The 12,108-nt window shown below is 41.6% G+C and overlaps 1 protein-coding gene across 1 annotated transcript in view; it reads right to left on the bottom strand.

Moving 5' to 3' along the window:
• NOTCH2 (notch receptor 2) overlaps positions 1 to 12,108 on the bottom strand; it is a 182,785-nt gene that overhangs the window by 135,694 nt on the left and 34,983 nt on the right.

The following is a 12,108-nucleotide window of genomic DNA, read 5'->3' as shown; positions in this document are numbered from 1 at the left end:
GTCCTCTATGACCTCCATTCCATCTTTCTTAAAGGTCCAAGTTGGTTACCACTTCTCCCAAAAGCTCCCCTGCTGAAAGTGAGCTTTCTCTCTTTGAATGCCTATAGCATTTTTCCCGGGCCTTTATTCTCCACACATTTATTTGTATATTTGTCCTGATCCTCCTCTTCTCCCCCATTAGACTGTAAGCACCCTAACAGCGGCTCAACCTCCCTACTTACCCCAAGTACTTAATCAATGTGTATTGACTGAAGTGAATAATCACATCTCATCTTAAGGATTTCTGAGTGGGTCTCTTCGGGCAGAAGATAGGAAAGCTGGCACAATCCAACCACTCATCCATTCATCTATCCATCCATCTACTCATCCATCCATCCATCCATCCACCCATCCACTCATCCATCCACTCATCTATCCATCCACCCACCCATCCATCCATCCACTCATCCATCCACTCACCCACCCACCCACTCACCCATCCATCCACTCATCCATCCACTCACCCACCCATCCACTCATCCATCCATCCATCCATCCATCCATCCATCCATCCATTATTCACATGATCATAGCTCTAGAGCTGGAAGAAACCTCACAGATCATCGTACTTATTTCAACTGCTTCATTTTATGCATGAAGAAAACAAGGCCCCCTGATGTTAGTGACTTGCCCATGGTTACAAACAGGATTTGAACCCAGATCCTCCGATTCCTCAAGCCAATGCTTTTTTCATTCTACTGTGATGCCTGCATACCCAGCATCTTGGAAGCAATGGAAAAAGCAAAACTTACAAAATACATGAGGACTTTCCCTCACATGTTTTTGTTTTTAGAGCGTTTCTTTTTTAGTTGTTTTCTTAAATGAAAAGAAATGTGCTGGGGCGGCTAAGTGGCACAGTGGATAGAGCACCGGTCCTGAAGTCAGGAGGACCTGAGTTCAAATCCAGCCTCAGACCAAACACTTGACACTTACTAGCTGTGTGACCCTGGGCAAGTCACTTAACCCCAACTGCCCAAAAAAAAAAAAGCAAGCAAGAAAGAAAAAAAATGTGCTATACTCTAAATCAGAGTCTCTTCATCTTTTGTGTGTGTGTGTCATGGACCCCTTTGGCATAATAGTGATGCCGAAGGACTCTTCCTTAGAATAATATTTTAAAATAAAATATATAGGATTACAAAGGAGACAAAGTATATTAAGAAGAGTTCTCCAAATATCAAAAAATAAAAGTTCACATACTCCAGGTTAAAACCCTGCCCTAAATGGATAGCCACATTGAAGAAAGGCAAAGAAATCTGGAATTTCCTTCTAGTTCTGTGACTCTACAATAATAATAATAATGATAATAACAATTATACAGTGTTTTGAAGTTTACATAGCATGTCATGTACATTATCTTATCCGAGCCTCAAAACAACTCTGAGAGGCAGATGTCACAGGTATGACACCCATTTTACAGATGAAGAGGCAGATGCAAAGAATGACTTTCCTAAGATCACTTAGCTACTACGTGTCAAAGGAAGGATCTGAACCCAAGGGTACTTGGCTCTAAGGCCAGCAGATAAACAGAAGGCCCCTGGTCACTCAAACCTGTTTCAGTTTTGTTTCGTTTTCACTAGATTTCCATAAAGCCAAAACAGGAAGAAGCAGTTTCATGCAATTCAATGGGCCTTGGACCATGCATCAGGAACCTTGTTTCCAGATGTCCCCAATCTTGTCTGGGACAACTGTGGGGCTGAGCCTTCAGGACACTTAACTCCTTGGCCTTCCCCATTCTCACACGTTAAGGGCTGACCAATGTTTCTCAGAAGGAAAACCTACGTAAATTGTGTTATGTAAATTACTACCCCCAGGATCCTCAAATCACTAAGCTAAGCACCCACTCTGTAACCTGTGCTGACGCAGTAATACTACATTATGGTCATTTTTATCAGATGAAAAACTTGAGACCCAGAGAGGAAGGTCACACAGTAAGCTGGTGGCAGAGCCATAGCGGGAACTTGGGCTACACCACCCTGGTTCTTATTTCCCAACACAGTTGTTACCAAGTCCATAGCAGCCACTAGGCTGAGGGCCCTAGGACCCGAGTTCAGGAAGAGGGTCAGCTTACTGTCCACATCCCACTTCCCTGTAGGGCTCAAACTCTCCCTCTTCCCACACTGATAAGCCCAATGCAACAACTATAATTAAAACAGTTAATGTCAGGTTATTTCCTCCATACCAAAGTTCTCAAAATGATTTCTTCATTCTCTTTGGACATTTTTATTAGTTTCGATGTGAACTTCCTGCCTTCTTCTCTTTGCTTTTTTTTTCTTTTAAAAGAAAATCTTAGTAGGAAAGGAATGTATAGAGCAATCCCAGGCCCCATCCAGGCTCCTCCCTTCCTCCCTCAGCAGGGTGACACACAGAGGGTCCACTGCACTGGGAGTCAGGAAACAGGGCTTCTGTGTGAACACGGGAAAACTGCCTTCACCTGGATGGGACTTGACTCCTTCAGTTACAAAGTAAGAAGAGATGGGATCTCTAAGATAACTTCCAGCTCTAAACATCTATGTTCTTTCTATAGGGTCCTCCTCATTAAACACACAAGCTGATGCTATTTGGGCCCCAGAATCCAACTCAATGCTTCTATTCTGCTGTAAAGCAACAGCAATTCAAACAAACAGATACAGTAGTACCTTCCTTCTCTCTCCCCTTATCCTCACATTTTGTTCTGGAGTATGCTCCTGGTAACTATGCCACTCCTGGTGAAAACCTGAGCATCCACAGACATCCTCTGCCGGCTTCCAGCTAAGCATACTCATTGCTACGTTGAGTCTCGCCCCCTCCCCCACATATAAATTGGTTGCTGAGCTAAAACTCTGGGGATGCACTAAAGGAGTGGCCTGGTCCTCAACACTCTTTTTCCTTTCCTACATCAAAGAATGAGAATGATTCAAAACCCTATTGAGTGGGAGAATGACAGGAGCTTTATCCCTCCCAGACTCCAGGCTGCCATGAGCACCATCCTACCTAGACAAGCCTGTGCCTGGGATGGGACCACCTGTCTTTTCTGTGTTTTCTTCCCCGACAAGATGACTGAGCAGCAACCTCAGATGGAGGAATCCAGGCAACCTTGTGAGTTCCATAAGGTCAAGGGGTCCTGGGAGGCCAAGGAAGCAGCAGCTGCCATGTCTACACAGCATTGCAGCAACAGGAGAAAGTAAGGCAAGAGTCAGCATCACAGAGAGAAGACGATGCTTACAATACAGGAGGCAATGGATCTGACTGTGCTCCATGAAGGTGAAAGGGCTCATTAGCAGAACTGCCCAACTATGATACGTCTTGATGAGGCTTACTACCAGGCTCCAGCAGTTTTAAACTTGAGTTTCTAAATCCTGTTTATATCATTCTGTTGATGTGCACCAGGATTCTCTTATGTTTATCATCACTTTCTGCATGTGAATGAAAATGACCCGTCCTATACATGATTCACAGGACATAATAAAACTAACTGCTTTTACTTTCCTCCCTTCTTAGAGAAACCCTAGACTAATAGCGAAAGTACTGTTATTGTAATTAGCAACTTTGCTCAGAAAACCCAGGTGAGGATGAGTGTAGAGTCAATAAATAGGAGAATGAGGGAGCTTACTTCCTTTATGGAGAAGTCAGGCATCCCACAGGGCTAAACACTGGGCAAATCGCAAGAACGAGGGCATGTCCTGAGGCAGGTCACCAGTCCCTGAGACCCCAGAACAACCACAAGAAAACCTCTCTGTGCAGTGTGCCATATTAGGTGCTAGAAATCCAGAGAAATCTTACCTTCAATGAGCTTACAGTCTAGAACTAGAGATAAGGTAAGAGTGCAAATATTAATAAAAACTATTAGAAGATACGAAGCACAGAAGGAAAGCAGAAGCCCATGCAGGAACCAGGAGGGGAGGAGAGCAAAGAGGGGGAGAGAAGGAAGGAGGATTGGGAAGGTTTCTTGGAGAAGGTAGCATGTGAAATTGCCCTGTAAGAGTAGAAGAGACTGGAGCAGCTAGGTGACCCAGTAGATAGAGCCCTGGCCCTGGAGTCAGTAGGACCTGAGTTCAAATCCGGACTCAGACACTTACTAGTTGTGTGACCTTGGGTAAGTCACTTACCCCTGTTCGCCTCTTTAAAAAAAAGAGTGGAAAAGATCTTAAGAGGCAGAGTACTATAATCTAAAAATACAGAAAGTACAAAAAGCTAAGTACAAATTTAGATGGGAAAGATGAATTAAAGCCAGACTGCAGAGGGCCTTGGATGCTAAACCAAGGAGAAATGGCTGGCAAGACAGAGCCAGGAAAATTACTGAGTGAGGTCTCGAGAAGCATGATCAAAACTGTAAATTAGGAATAGTAATCATAATTATTGTTATTATAGTTGATATTTATATAGCCCTTTAAGGTTTACAAAGCACTTTACATCTTATCGCTTTTATCTTCACAATAAACCTCCAAGTTAGGTGTAAATATCTTCATTTTACAGATGGGGAAACCGAGGCTGGGGGAGGTTAAGTGATTCAACCAGGGTCACACAGCTAGTAAGTATCTGGGGTGGGATCTGAACTCAGGCCTTCCTGAATAGAAATCCAAAAATACATCAGTGACTTTTAGAATAAGCTAGAGAGGGGAAAACTCACTAAACAGGGAGATAACTTAGGTAACTACTCTTAAGTCTAAGCAAGGAAAATCTGAATTAGGATGATCTGGAGGGGAGGGGTGCAGATGACAGAGATATTAGGGAAGTAGAAAAGATAAGACTCAAAAACTGGCTGCTACTGGTGAGGGAAAGAGGAAGGGAAAAGCCAAAGATGATTCCTAGGGTCATAAGCCTTGGTGACTGAGAGAACTATGGAACATTAAAAAAAATAAAATAAAATAAATGAGGCATAGATTTTGGGGGATGCAAGCAGGTGGAAAGATCCCATGAGGCCTTTTGCTTCTTCAGCCACAAGATGACTCTGGAAACAGGTGGGTTCAAAAAAAAAAAACAACAACAACAAAACAAAAACCCAAAGCCTGTTTTTATTAAGTGGTCTGACAGATCATTACAGGACAAAACTCACAGAAACAAACACGCCAAAATCAATACCATTCTGCCGAGGCAATCTAGAAGCTCTGACCTTATTTAGTCTAGCAAATGTTATGATCAAAAGCAGGAAGGCACACCAGGCTAATAATTAATTATCTGATCAATAGAATCATGCTACCTTGAACCCCTCTCTCTTTTAACAGTTTAATGAACCTCTGAAGAGAGCTTTATTAAATCCCTCCTAGCCACCATTACCAACCACTAAAAGGATGACAGAGTAACAAAATGTGTTGTCTAAGCAGAGACCTGGTGAGAAAATGAAAAACGTCAAACCTGGTTTTTAACAACTTAAGTCAACCAGTAATGATTAAGCACCTACTCCAGGCGCAGCACCGGAGACAGACACCAGGAGGGAAAACGGCAGTGCCTCCCTTCAACGAACTCCAAGTCTAGTGGGAGGCGAAGACAGAAACAAATCAATATAACTTGGAAGGTGAAGGCATAGCCATCAAACAGGGCAGGAGAGATTCAGAGAAGCAGGGACTACTTCCAACCATCAGGATCAAGGAAACAACAGAGTAAGTGTCACCTGGGCCAGGCCTTGAAGGATGGAAACAGGCAGGGATGGGGGGGGGAGGATAAAATCTATTCCAGCCGTGGAGACAATATGCACACATGCGCGAAAATCAAAAAAGACAAAACCAAAGACTGGTAGTCACAGGACGCACAAAAGGGGAAGAGTGTCTCCAAACCTGAGCATGGTACCCTAAAAGGCGGTGGGCTCTTAATAAATGTTTGAATTGAATTGTTTATTGAAATAAGGCTGGAAAAACGAGTCACAGCTATGGTAAGTCTCGAGTGCCAGGCCAAAGGTTCTCACTTCTTAACTCCCTTACAACTGCCAAATCCAAAGACGAAAGTTCCTTTGGCTTTCGTTTCCCTTGACCCTTCTGAAGTTTAGAGCACTTCACAGAACAAATCCCCTTAATGAAAGGATTTGTTCTGTAAAACCTGAACTCAGTCAAAACACCACACCCAAGGACCTAGAAGGCCACATGTGGCCTCGAGGCCATAGGTTCCCCACCCCTGGTCTAGCATCTGGTTCCAAATGAATTCATTTCTACCACTGTACAAACTACACAAAGAAATTCAATGCCATAAATATATGGGAGTAGGAATGAAAAAAATTTCATTCTGATATTATACATGATAAATGATTTAATCAAGCAATCTTGAAAATGTTGGGTTCTCCCCCCCCATATAAAGAAATCATTTAAACATATGATGTAGATACTTGTTATTTATCTTTATAAAGTAAATGTGACAATTCCAAATCTGCCATAGCTACCGCATTAATAATTGGTTATTCAGCAATATGCAAGACTCCTGGGACACCAGTCACAAAGGGTGGGACAGGAGCAACAACAGCCTAACCCAATCACATCACATCTCTTCTGAACTCCCTTCCAGGGCTTACAATAAAACCTCACCTCACTCTTATTTCCTCTGGCATTTTCAAGTCATTTTTTAATTCTGGCTGTTTGTTTCATGCTTCCCTTTCTCTGACCTCCAAATTAAAAACATGAGCTTCTTTTAGAAAGGAACTGTGATTTGCCAATTTTATAAAACCACAATATCAGGTTTTTATAATTGGAAGAGAGCATTTCCTTCTTATCTCATCACTTCTGACTACATGCTATGGCTATAAAAATGGTATTCGGTAAATGTTTACTAATTAGAACCAGTCCTATGCACTATGGAATCTTCTTAAAAAGTGGTAAAGAACACGGAAGAAGCAGAAAGATCATACTCCACTAATGCAGGCTATATTCATGTAAAATTGGGAGAGCAATCCCCTTTGTCATACTCTTAAATGTAACACATACAAGATCCTTTCAGAATTCTGAATGACCACCTTTCTGAAACTGGAAATCCAATCTCTATGAATCTCACATTTCTTTCTGATTCTGTCATCTCAACTGGCTTTTATTATCTCACATCTGGATTAATGAAACAATCTTCTGGCTGGCCTGCCCCACTGCTTTCAATGACTGGTGTGCCCCCCTCCCCCATCTATCTGCACACTCTTCTACTACTAATCTTCCATAAAAACATCTTTCATCATACCATTCCTTACCTTCCACTTCTGACTGTATCTAATCCAAACTCCTCTACTGGGGTGCTGACTGCACCCAATCACAGAATTTAAGTTAAAAGAAACTTAAAAAGTCACTCATTCCAAGCTGGACCCCAAAAAGAATTCCCATAGAAGACAGTCAAGAAGTGGTCTTGGAGCCTCAGCATACAGACATTCAGTGAGGGGGAAGACACTCCTATCCAAAGCAGTCCCCCTCTTTTTGTGGATAGCTCCAATTGTTAACTCTCCTGATAACAAGCCTAAAACTGACTTCTCTTCTCTAGACTAAATATTCCCAGCTCCTGATTCTCATATAACATGAACTGGAGAAACCATCACACCCTCATTCTTGGAAGCCGTGCCTCTTGTAAATGCAGTCCAAGAATACATGAGCTTTTTGGCTGACTCATATTGAGCTTACAGTTCACTAAAACCCCCATCTTATCCTTGGGAAGGTGTTGTTTTTGAACCTAAAGGTAAGATTTTACATTTGTCTCTATTAAATTTCATCTTAATAGATTCAGTGTGTTACCCTACTCTACCTTTCAAACCATCCCAATTCCATCCCACCAGACGCCTACTACTCTCATCAAGCCGCTCTTCTCACTGTCATCTAAATACTTCTGAAATATTTCCTCTCCCATCCACACTTCTGCTGTTGTTTCCTTTCCCTGCCATGTGCTCCCTTCTACCCAACCATCAGCATCCATCTTAGTTTCCTTTCTTCCCTAAGTCTTTCTGACTAATCTAACTTCTATTAATCCCCCCCTCATCTGAACTCCTATGGTACCAATAAACATAATTTGTCAGTTAAATTCTAAACTGTCTATACTGTTATATTTATGGTTTTTCTCCACATTTGTTAGTTTGGTCTCCTAAACTAGATGACAAGTTCCCTAAAGGTAGTGACTACATTTTATACTTCTTTATATTCCCTAGCATAATGTGGAGAAATGTTTATTAATAAAGGTTGGCTGACTCACTGGTGCCCCAAGATGGGACTGAGCAAAGTGAAAAAGGAGCTGGTTTTCTACAACTGGGATCACTGTAGAAAGCTTAAAAGCTTAGAGAAATGGGAGAGTCCCAAGAAAATTCAGGATAGTGCATCAATAAAAGTAGCAGTTTCCATAACTTCATCAAGAGCTTAGCAGCTTCCATGACAGACTGAACTTGACTTTCTGGACAAAAGAGGCAACCAGAGATTGAGAAGGATTAAAAATAAAAGGGAAGAAAGGGACGCAAGCAACACTTACATTCAAATAACAGCAAAATAAAGACGAGTTGCTTTGGTTATATAAGAATATAATATGATCCTGCCCTTTCCCCCAAATGCTTTCAATTCACGTGGTCATGGCACACGTCCCCTCAGCTCAACATCCATTACAAAAGTGTCCCCTAGAAAGAAGTCTTTAGAGACCAGAACGAACATTCTTTGGTATTCCTTCCCTATGAATTATAATGTTGCTCAGGCAAGGTTACTGTATTTACTCCAATTTATCTGCTCCGTGTATGGACAGATACTGCAAATGACAGAATAAGCTGTCCTTGATTTTAACCAACTCTTGAACTTCAGGAGAAAGCCCCCTTAGGCATAAGAGAGAGCCAGCCAGGTTTGATGGAATCTTCCTTACAATTTTCTGTAGACGTTTACCAAGTTGCTTTTTTTCTTCCCAGGGCTCGGCAACATCGTGCCAGCCACACATCAAGTCCTTAAAAGCCTCCCTTTGTTTCAGGGATTTCTGCCATAGGTAATTAAGGCTGCACTCTCATCAGGTTTAATCTGAGCTGCCTTCACTGTGTTCCCCTTGTTGCATTAACATGTAATCATTTTAAATTGGCAGAGTAAACTGCAGCTCTGCATCCTCTTCAATAGCCCCTCTGTTGGGCTCTCACATGACTTTCCCGATAGCCTGCTCCCCCCCGTGTCTGAAGTGTGACATCTGTTTGTGCTTACATCCCCAGCTCGCTTGGAAGACATTCTGAGCCTGGAGGAGGGTGGCTGGGTGAGCCAAGATTAGCCAGGGAGGGGGCTTCCCAACTCTCTCTTCAACGTTTATGCAAATCTCAGGTAGCAGAGCTCATGCCTTGGGCTGCCACTGCTGCTGGGGGATGTGGTGGGGGGTGCACCGGGAGACTGCGATGACTCCTCTGGAAGGTCTTCCAAAATGCCTGATGAGTTATTTACCAGGGCTAGGAGAACAGATTGGGCAAAGTGAGGAAAACGGGAGGATTTGGCCTCATGCAATTCATTACCAAAAGCATCCATTTTTAAAAAGTTGAAATTTCAATTAAATTTTGAATTTAATTTAAACTTAAAACTTTAAAATTCTAAAATTCTGTTACATGAAGGCAACCACCTCAGCCCCATACAAACAACACAGACCTTCTAAGCCAACAGATGCAAAGGTAATCTTCAAGCTTCCAAAATTACTTTTGTTTAAATGTACCACAAGTCCCCTTCCTCATATTCTTCGTTAGAAGACAAAAAAGTCAACAACAGATGATATTAACCTGTATTTACTCAGTTCTAATAATGTGAAAGATATTGATGCATTTAACTGGTGTCATCTAAAAAATCAGGGAAGCAGGGTGGTTCAGTGGAATGAGGAGTAGCCATGGAGGAAGAGGGCCTGGATTCAAATTTTACCACTCACATTCCCTAGCCTATATTGCCTCTTTTCCAACTCTACATCTATGATCTTATTGATCCCAGGGTCTTACTTAAGATAGGCACAGAAACTAGGCCTTAAAGGAATAAATCCACTAAACCGATATTGCTTAAATGATTTAGCCAAGAAAACTTAACATAACATACCCTATATTAATAAAATACAACAAAATCCAATTTAATAAATGAGTGATTTACATGACAAAAAGATTCTGCCTTTTACAACAAGGTTTGTTCCAGTGAGTTCATATCTTTAAAATGGTTTGATTTTCGAAGATTCAATTTATCAATAGCTTTTAACAAATAAGCCTATTGGAGGGGGTTAGGGGAGGCAATGTTCATTCACCTGAATCAGCTGTACTAAGGGCCCACCATTTACAGAATTCCCTAGCTCTAGCTTTTCAAGATCCCATTTCGTGGGTCACCTCATACACTGAGCCCAAAACAAAAGATGAAGGGCCACTCTTCTTCCTCAAGGACCTCAGTATCTGGCTCATAACGTTCCTCTTCATTCCAAGCCCCTGTCCTTATAGAGCAGGACTTCAACTTACTCTCTCAATGTCCCTCAATTATCCTCACTTCCCATTTCATCTGTGCCTTTACTCCATTTCAGATATAAATATACACAGCACACATGTATGTATACATGTATGTGCATGTATATGCCTATGTATATATACACATGTGAGGTGTGTGTTTATACACACATGAGATGTATGTATATGTACTTATATTTATATATGCATATATTTATTTATACATACATTTATATGCATACATTTATATTTATATATACATTTATATTTCCTTGACATACATATGTGTGTATGCATATATATACATATATATATACACACACACACACATATGTGTGTGTGTGTGTGTGTGTGTACACCCACACATACATACCCTTGATCTCCTATCACCCACAGGTGTTCCACCTCCACAATCCATAAATCTAAAATTGCTCTGATCACAATCTCCAGTCTTTCCAGCTCTCCTCTCACCTCTCATAAGCCTGATCTCTGTCCTCACCTCCCCTGGTCACTCCACTGCCCCAGCTTCCAGAGGCTACACCCCTGCTCTAGCCTCACTTTCCTTCCTCAAAATCAGTTAACCAGTTCAACTGTATACTGGCCTTTGTCCCATTTCCTACTGTTCTCACCTCTTTTTTTTTAACTAACAAAAATTTATTCCCCCTTCCCCTGCCCCCAGAAAAAGATTAAAAAACCCCTTCTAATGAATATGCAGTCAAGCAAAACAAATTCCTACACTAGTCATGTCCAAAAATGTTCCCAACCCTGACTTACTCCTACCTTCTTCATTCCTGCTCGTGAGTGGCTGGATACCAATAGAAAATACTGACCCTTATTCAATCTCAAGTGAGTTTTTGATGCTGCGTGCTTCCTCTTCCCACATTAGCTCTACTTCTTATTCCCACAGCAATTTTTTTTTTTTGGTGAGGCAACAGGGGTTAAGTGACTTGCCCAGAGTCACACAGCTAGTAAGTGTCTGAGGTCAGCATTTGAACTCAGGTCCTCCTGACTCCAGGGTCGGTGCTCTATCCACTGCGCCACCTAGCTGTCTCCTCCCACAGCAATTCTTAAGTAATCATCTGTCAAGGTACTGACTGTCTTCAGTCCCATACGGTCAAATACGACATGGGTGAAATTCCGTTTCATTTAGATCCTCTCAGCTGATGCGTCTCCCCATCCTATCCCAATTACTTTGTATAGGAGCTAAATAGTTAGTATTTATTTTTCAGTATATATATGTCCCCTCTCCCTCTTCCCCCACAGCTCTTTGAGAACAGGGCCCAGGCTGGATTTCATTTTCCTCTTTGTTTAGCAGTGTCTGGCATACAGTAGGTACTTAATGAATGCTCTCTGAATGAATGGAAGAATAGACTGATCAAAATACAACCTTTTAACTAAACCAATAAGCAATTTGTCTTGGAGGGAGGGGAACTAACTATTTTATGATTCTATAATTTATCAATTTGTTGACTGTTCCAACAGTGGTAGCCAGGTGACCCATCCCTACCCCCATATATCACATAACTGGTCAGTATTCAACTGGCATAATTTCATTCTGTGGACTGAATTGGGTAGGTGAATTGAAAAGATTTGGGGAAAAGACAGGATCAAATTATTTGTATTTCAGAAGGGATGAAAAGTTGAGTTGTAATTTTCTAACACAGGAAAGGAGAATATAATTTAAAAGTTTCTATCTTAAAATTTGCATGAATGACCCACCCTTAAGGAGA

The sequence above is a fragment of the Phascolarctos cinereus genome, unplaced genomic scaffold (assembly GCF_003287225.1).
Source record: "Phascolarctos cinereus isolate Bilbo 61053 unplaced genomic scaffold, phaCin_HiC Scaffold_5;HRSCAF=322, whole genome shotgun sequence".
Taxonomy (NCBI): domain Eukaryota; kingdom Metazoa; phylum Chordata; class Mammalia; order Diprotodontia; family Phascolarctidae; genus Phascolarctos; species Phascolarctos cinereus.
This window is presented reverse-complemented; position numbering and strand designations above follow the sequence as displayed.